Source organism: Kogia breviceps, chromosome 15 (genome assembly GCF_026419965.1).
Source record: "Kogia breviceps isolate mKogBre1 chromosome 15, mKogBre1 haplotype 1, whole genome shotgun sequence".
In the NCBI taxonomy this organism is placed as follows: domain Eukaryota; kingdom Metazoa; phylum Chordata; class Mammalia; order Artiodactyla; family Physeteridae; genus Kogia; species Kogia breviceps.
The window spans coordinates 70,884,848-70,898,440 of record NC_081324.1 but is presented as its reverse complement, the minus strand read 5'-3'; the positions used below and the strand labels follow the sequence as shown (position 1 = coordinate 70,898,440).

The 13,593-nt window shown below is 49.7% G+C and overlaps 1 protein-coding gene across 14 annotated transcripts in view; it reads left to right on the top strand.

Moving 5' to 3' along the window:
- Positions 1-3,542: 3,542 nt before the first annotated feature.
- Positions 3,543-13,593, top strand: part of MYO18B (myosin XVIIIB) — a 239,503-nt gene continuing 229,452 nt past the window's right edge. For 12 of the 14 annotated variants that reach the window (XR_010836953.1, XR_010836954.1, XR_010836950.1 and 9 more), the window contains exon 1: positions 4,304-4,457. The gene's annotated coding sequence lies outside the window, so the exon portion shown is untranslated. Of the gene's footprint in view, positions 3,791-4,303; positions 4,458-13,593 lie in introns of those variants that run through there. The other 2 variants (XM_067015387.1, XM_067015391.1) reach the window with 2 other exon arrangements.

The window sequence follows — 13,593 nt, the reverse complement described above, 5'->3', positions numbered from 1 at the left end:
GGCTTGAACCCGTGTCCCCTGCATTGGCAGGCAGATTCTCAACCACTGCGCCACCAGGGAAGCCCCCCAAATGAATGTTTTTTACATTTTTATTCTTATTCTTTAACTTTGGTATGTGGGTAAAATGCCCAGGTCTTCAGGTGTAGCAACAGTGTTGATTTGATAGCCAGTAAAATATGTCTCTACCTGACTGTCAGTCATAGTTTTCTGCATTGGGAATTTTCAAAATTGTCTGCCTTTTATGTGTATATTAGTGAAAGATGGAAGAAGATACATCAGGGGCTACTAGCTTGATCCTGTTTTAAACCTAACTTTTGCCTCATGTTTCTATGTGACAGATTTGATGGTTTCACTTCTCTGTCTTGAAATGACCAAGGAGGAATGGAGAAAGAAAGGAACAGAACTATGAACAGTCATTTGTTTGTGTAAATTTTGGTCCCTCAGTGTAAAATAAGGTCATACAGTCAGAGGCTTAGCTACATAAGCTTAGCAAATACATTTGCCTTTTGTAGTTGCCATCAAAAAAGCTTACCTTTTTGCATTATAACTTTAAATGGAGTATAATCTATAAAAACTTGGAATTACTATGTTGTAACTTGAAACTAAGATACTATGGTAAATCAACAATACTTCAATAAAAAACAAGTGCCACTTTAGTTAGGCTCAGTGATTGAGTTTATATGTATGGGTTACATGTAATATATATTTGATACAGTCACATTAGAAACAAAAAACAAAAAATAAAAACAAACAAAATAAAAAACCCAAATAAACCACAGTTACACGCACCAATGTCAAAAGGCAACACTGAGTGAAAGAAGAGTGCTCTATCCTTCCATAGGTGTTGATGCCAAGGGCACTCCTTAATTTCAAACATCTGTTCACTAAACTCTGGATACCTACTGGGTATAATCCCTTTCCTCCCGTATCAGGCCCACTGAGCAGCTCAGTGGCAGCTCTCCTCTGCTGGCAGCTCCGATGGTAGGAAAAGCTTTTACAGAGCTCCATTCGGTCATTTAGTCACTCAACAAACATCCACTGAGTAGCTAGCATGGGCCACACACTCTGGAATGGTCAGTGGAATCAGGATCCCCATTTTACAGAGGGGAGTCTGGAGGCCCAGCGAGGTGAGGCCACCTTCCGGGGTTCAGGATTGAGCCAGGCTCTGTGCAGACATGTTATCTCTGTACCTCAGTCAGAGGGCAGGTGTTGGGGGGTTTCCTCTACAGGAGCCTCTCCCACTTCTGCACCCCAGGCTAGTCTTTTATTCATCAGTTACTTTGTTCTCCAGAGATCCCATGAGCACCTACTCAGTGCCTGGCCCTGTGCTGGGTGAACGGGAGACCACAGACTGGTGCAAGATGGACAGACATCTAGAGGAAGCCTGATGTGAGACCAGATCCTGGGACACCTGCTCCAGCTCAGTTTCCATACATTTGATTATTCATTTTGTATGTATTTTTTGAGCACTTCCTGTGTACCAGACACTCCAAGAGACACAGACAGTTCCCCTTTGTTCCTGAGGGGACCGTGACATACAACACCGGTCCCCGCAGTGGTCACGTGAGAGGATTCTCATGATTGTCAAACGGACAGACACACATGAGACTGTTCTCCAGTTTATCATCACACACACACGCATACACACACACACAGCTCTCTTGATGGCAGCGAGGATGGTAGGAGCCTCAAAATGAAAGAGGCCGATGACAGCACTTAACCATCAGACGCTAGGTGGAAGCAGTCATCCTAGTGTGGGGTGAGGTCTGGGGAGCAGCGGGGGGCTCCTAGCTCAAAGGACGGATGGAGATGATGAATAGCACCCCAAGGGGCAAAAGACATTGAGCTGCCAACAAGGGTCCCACTCAGAAAAGAAAATTAAGGATAATCAAGCGACTGAAGTCAATTGTCCCAATAAATCGTCACAATCCCTTGGCCGTTTTGTGGACCCAGAACTCACTCCCTGAGGAAGAAGAGGTCAGGTGTCCAGGATGAAGGACTAGCAACCCCAGGGCAGACGTGATCAGTAACGATTCCCTTAGTCTTTGCCCAAGATGACCTACAGCCACTTAGACCACCTGGACACCCTGAAGAATAGCACCAGTGATGCCATGCTAATTGCACCAGAAGGGCCAGTTCACCTTCTAGTCCTTTCCTCCTACACCTAGGGAACAGAGCCTCAAGACAGAAAGATAAATGCTCAGCCAGGTGACAAAATGTTGCTTACGAGGCTTCCCTAAATCAGCACAGTCAGAGCAATACTTGACTGTCCTGGGTGGTGAAAATCTACCACCACGGGTACCAGGGGAATAAAGCAGACTCGCCAGGGGCCCTCAGGGCAGACAGATCCAAGTTAACTTACCCATCCCTGTAGGTTTCAGCTTATGAAGACCCCCAGCCCCTGGCCCAGAGATCCACCCCACCATTTAAGACCAACAGCCATGAAAAGATACAAGAGGCAGAAAAACACCATGAAATGAGTTTCAGGACGTGGCACGAGGTGGGTTCATGTTTCAATGTTAGATAATCCAGCACGACATGGAGAAAATAGGTCGAGGGGACCTGTCATCTTCAACCTTTTTGTGTGGAGCAGCCTAAGATGTCCCACACCACCCTCTGTGGGACCCCTGGGGACCCTCCTCAATCTCATGTTGATTGTATAGACAGCCATTTCCAAAGCTGGCTTTACTTTGTGTTTCTATGAACTTCTGTCAAACGGTAATTGTCAACAGCCAGAAGAAAATAATAGTTTCCTTTGGAAAACTATTGCTCAATCAGCCATGGGGACAGCAGAGTTACGACATGTACTGATGGTTGAAATGATTCTTCAGAGAAGCAGCATGTCATGTTCCAATGACCGTGGGCTTCAGAGTCAGGAGGACCTGGATTTGAGTCCTGACTCTACCCCTTGCTAGCTGTGTGGACCTGCACGATATACTTAATCTGTGGAAGTCCCTACTTCTCTCCTTCCAGGTGAGATTGGCCGAGACCTGGGGCCCTTTACCAGAGTGTTTGCACCCAGACAAACGTCTTCTGGAGCAACAGAATACAGAGGAACTATAAGGGACTAACATTAACTGCAAGCATGCGCAGTTGGGGTAATTAGGAACACTAAGATACAGAAACGCTTGGGCTTCCCCGGTGGCGCAGCCTGCCGATTCAGGGGACACGGGTTCGTGCCCCGATCCGGGAGGATCCCACGTGCCGCGGAGCGGCTGGGCCCGTGAGCCATGGCTGCTGAGCCTGCGCGTCCGGAGCCTGTGCTCCGCAACGGGAGAGGCCACAAGTGAGAGGTCCGCGTACCGCAAAACAAAAAAAGAGATACAGAAAGGCCGCAAACCAACTGCGGTTTCTAAGGTGCCGGGAGCAAAAGCCGGCACTGCGCATGATCCCTGCACACGGCACGGCACCACGAGCGGGAGCGGGGGCGGGGCGGAGCGGGGCGGGGCGGGGGGAGCAGTCCACCTAAGCTACGTCTCCCACCCGCCCCACTGATCTGCCCCTACCCTCACCTCATTTAAGGAATCAGCCCGCCCTCCTTGGGGAGCGAGCAAATGCACCTGTTTCTTGTTCCTGCTCCCTCGTGCTGCAGCATGAGCCCCGAGAAAGCCTTGCCTGAATCTATCACCTGGCCTCTTACCAGCTCCTATTGATTAAAGAGTCCAAGGAGCCGAGTCGGTAATGCAGGCACTGCACAGAGCATTCTTTTAGAGCATCCTGTTTGCTGTTTAAGACTGTGCCCTCGGGTCAGAACTACGTGGGTTCAATTCCTGGCTCTCCACTGCTTTGGGTAAGTCGGTTCATTCTTCTGTGCCGCCGTTTCCCCATCTGTGACATGGGAATGGGGAAAACCCTATCTCCTAGGGTTGTCGAGAATAGGACATGAGTTCATTAAAGACCTCAGACTGGTGTCCGGGTGAGCGACAGCGGCTGCACCTTCCTTACACCGAGAGACACCGGCATTCGGTCGAGCTGTTTCCTTCCCGGGACCAGCCGGGACATGGAGCCGGGCGTTCCTCCTCACCCAGCCTCTGTGGCCCCCGGTTATCTGCGTGGAGCAGGGGCGGAGTATGGCTGTGTCTCTGGCCGGTGGGGGCGGGGGAGAAGGCGCTGGCGTGGGGAGCTGTCCCCGCCCCTATTCCGCACCACCAAATACGTCCATGCGCTCCGACTGCCTGGTCAGCAGCCACCCCGGGCTGCTGCCTCCTGTCCAGACCTGGAGCTCAGCGGCTAATTTTAGAAATGACTTGTCCACTCAGCTGCTGCTATCACATTGGCGTGGGGGAGGACGGGGAGGAGCAGTCAGGGGAGGGGATATGAGTGCCGGCGTCGCAAGGGGAGCTGCTGGCATTTCTCCTCTGTCCCTGCTCTCCTGGCCTGGTGGGTCTCTGCGCGGGGACCTGGGGAGACCCCTCGGACGGGAGTGGATCCTGTGACCTCAGCCCCGGCTGGAGAAGGTACCGTCGAGATGGGTTTGACGGTGCGCGCCTTGTGAGCGGATAGGCATAATTTTCCAGAATGTGCTTTGGGGGCTGCGGTGGCCTCTGGTCTTGCCATCTATTTCAGACCTTTCGGCCTCTGAGCCCGCTTCCCTTTGGCTGGTTGCCTGCTTGCTTAGAAAACAAGAGTGTTTCATGGAAGGATTTTATGACCAAACGCTGGGGTGAGGGGTTACTTTTAAAGACCACCCTGGTCAGGCCCCAGCTGTTTGCTAATTATTAAATATATTTAGAGTCATGAGATAACCTTCACTTTGGAATCTCAGCCGCCAGACAGCAGGGGTTCGTATTTTCCCTCAGCTTAACTGGGTGTCAGTTGACGGTCAGGAAGCCGAACGCTTCTCCTTTCACGTTTCCAACACTGTTGAGTCTAAGCTTTGATTGTAATGGTTTTTTATTCCATTTATTCCAAATAAGCATGGGGGGCGGGGAAGGGGGATGGTAGACGGAGGTTTGAGTTTCATGTGGCCCTGACTTGATCCTCTGTCCGAGAGGAGGTGTTTTCTGTGGCTCGCCCGTTGTGGGCATTTCTTTGAATGGAGAAGTGGCACAGGCCTCCGTGGGTGGTGTGGACAGTGGGGAGGGGCTGTGTCTTCACATGCAGCTCCCTCCCTGGAGTTAGGCCTCAGGGCCACGGCCTTGGTGAGGCTTCTCTGTAGAGGTGGCCGGGAGGGGAAAGTCCAGTCGGTTCCAGTGTGGCCTCGACCCACAGGGCCGGGAGAACTGGGCTGCCGCTTTCACTCTGTGGCCGGCCGAGCAGATGCCTGACCCGCTCGGTGCACCAGCTCAGGGGGGCCGAGGGGCCCACTGGGGCTTCCTGTGTCTGACAGGACCGTGGTTCCCTCGGGGTTGTCTTTGCTGCTGACTCGGGCTCTCCTGTATCTGGGTGATATGTCCAGGGTGGGCTGTGTAGTTGAGGCTGTGGATGAGTTCTAGAAAATAATGACGCAGAGAGAGAGAGAGATGGAGGGGGAGGAGAAGGAGGGTCTCCATGTCACCAATGCAGATGTCTGGTGGCACCTGCACATAGGCCCGGTCACCTTGAATAGCCAAGTTTGGGCTCTGCTGACTCTGCGACCTCGGAGCAGTCCCTTCCGGGATCTGAGCTTTAGTTTCTCCTTCTAAACCCAGAGGGCCTTGGTGAGACCATCCTAGAGATGGCAGCCAGGATTCAACATCCAGGGCAGCGTTTCTCCAAGGATGGGTCGTTGATTACCTCCACCGGCCTCACGGGGGGAGGTGGGGGAGTGCGGGTGTTAAACATGCAGATTCCCGGGACCATCTCAGAACTCCTGAACGGTCCTGGGGGGAAGGGGCCCGGAAATTCACAGGTTTCAAACCTTATGGGCGCGTTTGGTGCCCACCAAAGCTGGAGAAACGCCTTTCCTCTGTGGGAGCTGACAAAACCCCAGAGGGCTGCTGCTTAGCACCCACCTTGTCAAAACTCATGGTATCACAGACGTGGAAAACATTCACTGTCCTCTGTTAGGGTCTGATTATTGCAAAATTTCATAAGGCCCGTGTTCAGCCAGGGGCAAGACCAGGCGCTTCTGGGGGCTTTGTGAGGTGAGATGAGAAGGCCCCAACGCCGGAGAGAACCTCCCGACACGGCCAAAAGGATGGGAACTCTGGCTAGGTTCCTTCTAGGCCCTGATGACACAGCCCTTCAGCGGCTCCTGGTTTACGTAGAAGATACAGACGCCCGTCTGAATGGGCTGGTTTAAGCAGGTGGTTAGTCGCTGTATGGCGACTGTGGCATATGGCATATCCTTGAGTGTTTTTAACTAATAACTTTTATTTTTTAGAGCAGTTTTAGATTCACAGCAAAATTGAGGGGAAGGTACAGAGATTCCCATACACCCCCGTCCCCACGTTCACAGCCTCCCCCGTGGTAACATTCTCCACCAGCGTGGGATGTTTATTACAACTGATGAACCTTTACTGGCACGTAATCATCACCAAATCCATAGTGTCTGTGATGGTTCACTCTTGGTGGTGTATATTCTATGGATTTGGAAAATGCATAATGATATGTATCCGTCATTACGGTATCCTATAGAGTAGTTTCACTGCTCTAAAAATCCTCTGTGCTCTGCCTGTTCATCCCTCTCTCCCACCAAGCCCAGGCAATCACTGATCGTTTTACTGTCTCCACAGTATTGCCTTTTCCAGAATGCTATATAGTTGGAGTCTACAGTACATACTCTTTACAGATGGGTCCTTTCATTTAGTAACATGCATTTAAGTTTCCTCCGTGTCTTTTCATGGTATCCTTAATATTTAAGCTATGTGAAATTGAATCATTTGAAAAATGGAGAAAGTCGGCAAGTGCAGGGCCCCCCGGGTGCTGTCAAATCCAGCTTCACCTGTTCACAGATCGGGCAGCCAAGGCACAGAGAGGGTTAGCGACTTGCCCAAGGACACACAGCTTTGCAGTGACGGCATTGGGCTTAGAACAGCCCCTGCCTTCAAGTTTGGCATTCAGGAAACAGCCTGGGGCTCCCCATTTTAGGAATAATAACCCAATTTTTTCCTATTACCTCCCACCCCCAAAACCTTCTCCACCATCATCCTCCAAGCCTCAAATGAAAGGATTAAATCTCAGCTCTAAAATGAACTTTATTACACAAACAAGCTCATTGGGATGAGAGCTGCTGGGATATCTCATAACCATCAAGGCAGAAGTCAGTCTCTCTCCTTCCCTTCCTTTCCCTTCCTTTCCCTTCCTTTCCCTTCCTTTCCCTTCCTTTCCCTTCCTTTCCCTTCCTTTCCCTTCCCTTCCCTCCCCTCCCCTCCCCCCCCCCTCCCCTCCCCCCTCCCCTCCCCTCCCCCTCCCCTCCCCTCCCCTCCCCTCCCCCTCCCTTCCCCCTCCCCTCCCCTCCCTTCCCTTACCCTACTCGCGAGCACTCTCTCTCTCTCTCTCTCACACACACATACATACACACACACGTACACCATTCATTCTGAAGGACCCAGAGCCAACATCAGCTTCACCTGAGTCACCTCCCCCGGCCCCGGCATGACTCACCCAGCTCCATAATTTTCCTTTCCTGTTCTACACTGTGCTTCTCCCTGCTACTTAATTACTTTGAAGAAGTACAGTTTCTGGCAGTAAAGGAAAGATCTTCGAGAATCGGTGAGGTGGATTTATCAGATACTCAGCCAGTACCCAGGCTCAGGGAGTCAGGGATTTCAAGGTCTGGGGTCCCAAGGGAATTCATCTCCGCCCATAACAGATTGCGTGCCTGCATTTTCAGCTGTTTCTTGGGTACCAGCTGGGGTTTGAGTTTCAGTTTCATGGAGGACAACCAGATTAGCTGTCGAGTTGAGAGAGAGAGATGGTTGCTTACTGGGATTAAATGTCTCCTTCACACTGGATATTGCTGTGAGCTTGGGCATGAGTGATTAGCCCCATTTTACAGATCAGGAAGTGAGATTTAGAGGCTTAAGTGACCCAAGGTCATGCAGAGTGAAATGAAAGTGGGACTTCGTGCCTTGCTGCCAGAGACTTGTTTATTTAGTCTAGTCTAATAAACAATGTAAGCCAAGATAACCAATTATGCAACACTGTTCCACAGGGACAGATAACAAAGCCTATTCAAACTCAATATCTCATTTAATCCATTGACAATCCAGGAGGGGGCATCATACTGTTCCATTTTTATCAAGGAGGAAACTGAGAATCAGAGAGGGTTAGTGACTTGCCTGGGGTCACAGAGCCACTAAGTGGCGATGGGTCCAGGAATGACTTCTCCTCTTATTCTTCTGTCAACAGTGGGTTGACTCATTTTCTCAATTTTTTCTATATCACATCTATTTATTGTTTGAAGCAAGATTATTTTGCCCTTTTTCCCCCTTAACGCTCCTCTCCACTTGACATGATTCTTCTAGACCAGGGTTTCTTGACCTGAAGCAAGATTATTTTGCCCTTTTTCCCCCTTAACGCTCCTCTCCACTTGACATGATTCTTCTAGACCAGGGTTTCTTGACCTCACCACTATTGACATTTGGGACTGAATAATTCTTTGTGGTGGGAGGACTGTCCTGAGCACTGTAGGATGTTTAGCAGCAGCCCTGGCCTCTACCTTCTAGATACCAGTAGCACCCCGTCTCCAGCTGTGACAACCCAAAATGCCTTCAGGCATTGCCCAGTGTCCATGGGTGAGCACAATCTCCACCTATTGAAAACCCTGATCTAGTCTAGTTCTGTCCAACAGAACTTTCTTCGATAATGGAAATGTTCTATATCTCTGCTGTCCAGTATGGTAGCCACTAGCCATGTGTGGAACATGTGAAAGTGCCTGGTACAACTGAAAAGCTGAAGGTTTTTTTGTTTGGTTTGGTTTTTAATAAATTTATTTATTTTTAAATTTTCAGCCACATTGGGTCTTTGTTGCTGCGCGTGGGCTTTCTTCAGTTGTGGTGAGCAGGGGCTACTCTTCATTGTGGTGCACGGGCTTCTCATTGCGGTGGCTTCTGTTGTTGGGAGCACCGGCTCTAGGTGTGCGGGCTTCAGTAGTTGTGGCTCACCAGCTTTAGAGTGCAGGCTCAGTAGTTGTAAGTACATGGGCTTAGTTGCTCCGAGGCACGTGGGATCTTCCCGGACCAGGGCTTAAACCCGTGTCCCCTGCATTGGCAGGTGGATTCTTAACCACTCTGCCACCAGGGAAGCCCCTGAAGTTTTAATTTAATTTTAATTAATTTAAATTTAAATAGCCTCATGTGTCTAGTGGCTGCTGTGTTAGACAGCAAAACTCCAGGTAGCAAGGGAGCAGGGGTAGAAAGACAGCCCTATGATGGAGCAATCAGGGGAGCCTCCCAGCAAAAGCCTGACCAGCCTCTTGCCTCACTGTGGCAGGGGAAGCACCAGGCTGGAAATGGCAAATACTTGGCACAGGCACCACTCCTAACCATTTCTGCACCCATGGCAGACATTGCTAGTCGATCACCACACACTTTCTTGCTAGTTCAGCCATAGCTCAGGATCCTTCTCAATAAAACACTCCAGGCAGCCCCCAACTACAGATTAGTAGATGCTAGCATTTGAGAGAGAGATTATTGCTCATCCCTAGGCCCCGAGGCCCATCTGGAAGGTCCAGGATCTCACCAGGCTGTAAGGTGGCTGGCAAGGGACATGTGGCCAACCTGGGTCAGTGAGGCAACCACAGATATGGAGAGCGGAGAGGCAATGTGCTGGAGGAGCCAGGATTTTTCTGTTTCTTCAAGAAACACTCAGAGCGTGATTTAGGGACAGAGGAAGCGGGTGGGGGGAGAGGTGAAGACTTGTCAAAGCCAGCTGATGTGCAAAGCATTTGGAGATTTTTATTGGGCTGGGTGCGTTACTGTGATTTATGAAGAAAAATACATATTTGGTCATTCAGACCAAAAATATATATTTGGTCATCTCCCACATGGCCCAAAGCTTAAAACATTTATATTTTCGCGCTTTTTGGAAAAAAAAAAATAATAATTTGCTGACCCTTATTCTAGAGAGGGTTCTGAATTGCCCACAAAAGTGGACTTGCTGGATCAAAGGAAATATGCATAGAAAATTTCAGTAGATGCTGCCCTTCATACTTGCACTAGCAGTATATGAGATTAGATTGCCTGTTCCCTAGTATCCTCACCAACACAGAGTGGTATCAAACTTTTCCATGTGGCCAACTTGATAGGTGAAAATAGTATTGCACTATAGTTTTAATTGTACTTACCTTATTAGCAGTAAGATTTAGTATTAGGGAGTAGGTATCATAAAATATATATTTGGTCTTTGTCCCTCATTCCTGGCACAAAACTTGTAAAACCTGTGGAATTTCCAGATAGGAGTGTCTTTTGATATTCATAACAAAACCCTTTCAACCACACCTGAGTTTGTGTTAATGAGGTGACTTTTGGAAAGCCCCTAAGGAAGGGGCTGGTTGCCAGGGGAACCAACCAGAATTAGAGGATTGGAACTTTCAGTCTCTTCCACCCTCCCCCCACCCCCTTGAAGGGGAGAGGGCCTTGAGGTTGTATCAATTAATCCTGTCTACATAAGAAAGCTTCAGTGAAATTAAAAGAATGCGGTTTGGAGAGCTTCTGGATTGGTGTACACAGGGAGGTGCCAGGTGGGACAGCATGGAAGCTTTGCACCCCTTTCCCCATACCTTGCCCTATGTATCTCTTCCATATGGCTGTTCCTGAGTTAGATCCTTTTATAATAAACTGGTAATCTAGTACGCAAAAAAAAAAAAAAAATATATATATATATATATGGCTTTCCAAAAGTCACCTCATTAACATAACAAAAGGCACCTTTCTAAAAAAATTAATTTTTATTCGAGCATAGTTGCTTTGCACTGTTGTGTTAGTTTCTGCTGTACAGCAAAGTGAATCATCTATACATATACATATATCCCCTCTTTTTTGGATTTCCTTCCCATTTAGGTCACCACAGAGCATTGAGTAGAGTTCCCTGTGCTATACAGTAGGTTCTCCTTAGTTATCTATTTTATACATGGTAGTGTATATATGACAACTTTATCACTCTCAACACTTAGGAAATTCCAAGGGTTTTGAAAGCTGTGAGTCCCAAATATATAGACGGGGTTTGGAGTACTTCTGGGTTGATGAACACGTGGAGACTGGGGGTGAGAGGTGCGTGTAGAGAACGTTGAAGCTTCGAGCCCCTTCCCCCCCTACCTCGCCCTGTGCATCTGTTCCATCTGGCTGTTCCTGAGTTATATCCTTTTATAATAAACCAGTGATCTCGTAAGTAAAATGTTTCTTTGAGTTCTGTGAGCCACTCTGCAAATTGATCTAACCCAAGGAGGGGCTCGTGGGAACCTCTGATTTATAGCCAGTTGGTCAGAAGCACAGGTAACAGTCGGAGCTTGGGATTGGTGGCTGAAGTGGGGGCAGGGGGAGGGCAGTCTCGTGGGACTGAGCCCTTTACTCATGGAATCTAATCTTATGTCTGGGGAGATAGTGTCAGAACTGAGTTGACCTGCCCCACGTACACCCTGGCACACACACGTTGGAATTGGGTCCAGGAACTTAAAAGACTGGGTGGGACTCGACCTCAATCAATCAGTAGGTGACAGGGCTGCTGCAAAAGGCCATCATAGTAAAGTCAGTAACGGCTCACAGGTGTACAGAAGGCTAGTGTCACCCCCAACCCCACGCCGCCCGGAAGTGGACAAGAAAGACTGGAGCTCCCATTTGACAGATGGGAGAGTTGAGGCCCAGAGAGGTTTGGCAACAGGCAGCATGGGGCCCAAGCTCAGATGTGGGGGCTCCAGGACTGACGTCTGTCCCCCGACGGGCATAAGCCTGCTGCGCTCACCGTGCTCAGCCTCTTGTGGAGGGAAGTGTCCCCTTGTGCTGCAGAGAGCGGTCTAGGAGGACACTCCCAGGGCACAGTGGCCCGTGTTCTGAAGAATCTGGGCGCTATGAGAAATTGCTCACCCGGCAAATGGTTGAAGGCTCTAGACAAGAAAATGGAGGGTGCACCCCATAGGTGTCACATGGGATACCTTATCTGTCACTCAGACCGAAGCTCAGAGTCCTTCCCGTATAACACTCCAGACACAACCCACGCATCTATCAGAGTTGATATGTGAGTTGAAACCTACATGCCCCTATCCTGATAGGAAACAGCTTGACCTTCGCTGGGTGACCTCAGGCAAGTGCTTCAACCTCTCAGAGACTCTTGTGGCGCCAGCCATGTGGTTGCTGTCTTGGGAATGAAATGTGATAATGGATTTCAAGATAATTAAATGTCAGGTCCCGTAGGAATTTAAGGGGACCAGGGGCAGTTTAGGTGTAAGGTTTCTTTCTCAGTGCTCAGCACGGTGTCGGTTCTCCCTAAATGTCAGTGAATCATCCCATTCTGAGTCCTGGGCTGGGGCCTCCAGGCCGGCTTTGGCCATGGAGTCGAAAGAAAATGGAAAGATGATTGAAAGCAGTTACCAGTGGTTAAGCATGTGGGTATGTGGCCGTCCTCTTCCCATTTTACGGCTGAGAAAACAGTCTCAGAGAACTTCCTGGGCGCCCACAAGGGAATAGTGGTGGCAGGACGTGAACATGGGCCATGATAAGAGATGTAGATGCAGACAGCACAGGGTGGGGACGTCAGCAATCCCCGCTGTAGACTTGCTGGCAACGGCCTGCTCTGCCCCTCCCCAGCCACGCTCCTAATCAAATTCATCCATTCAGTCACTTGACAAATACGTATTGAGAGCATGTGTGTGCCAGGCACTGTCCTAGGCTCTGGGGCCACATAAGCTGACAAAACAGATGGAAATGCTGAACCTCTTAGGGGCCATGTTCTGCATGGGGAGTCAGAAACTAAACAAAGAACACAGCATGGTGGACAGTGATCGAGTGCTATGGGGGAAGAAGGGTCAGATCAGATGATGGGTAGTCCTGGGATAGGGTGGGGCGAGGTGGAATGGAGCTATGCAGCAACTTAAATGGGATGGTGAAGGCAGGATGGCCGAGAACGTGACTCTGAGCAAAGACTTAAAAGAGCTGAAGACGTGAGCCACGCAGAAGGGAAAGCGTGTGAAGCAGAGGGGACGGAACGTGGAAGGGTGCATCCAGGTCACTTCTCACTGAAGTGGAGGAGCAAGGGGGAGAGGCGTCAGGACAGGTGACCACGAGGGCCCTGTAGGCCACTATAAAGACCGGGGAGTTGGTTCTCTGAGACAGGTGAAGTCATTGGAGGAGTAGCTGCTGGGTTAGGGCTGGACTTTGAGATGTGAGAGGGATAAGCCTTGAGGGCCCCATGGGGCCACTCAGACCAGCATGTCTACATGGAAAACTGTTTCAAACCATCCCTGGCTTTAGGGGTTACTTTTCCTTTCACCAGCCTCCCTCACCTCTGAGGGGAGACTTGAGACTTTGTCCCACGAATTCGGAGCATCTGGGGCCTCCTCATGGGCTTAAAACAGCAGCTGATGAGGCAGGTGTGAGTTTCAGGCTGGGATGAGAATGTGGTGATAAGAACACTTGCTTAAATTAAGGCTTGACAAAGCCACCCCCGTAGGATTGGCTCCTGGCCCTGGGTCAGTGGGGCTGGCCTGGTGCCTTTGAGGGTCAAGACAGGAGGAGG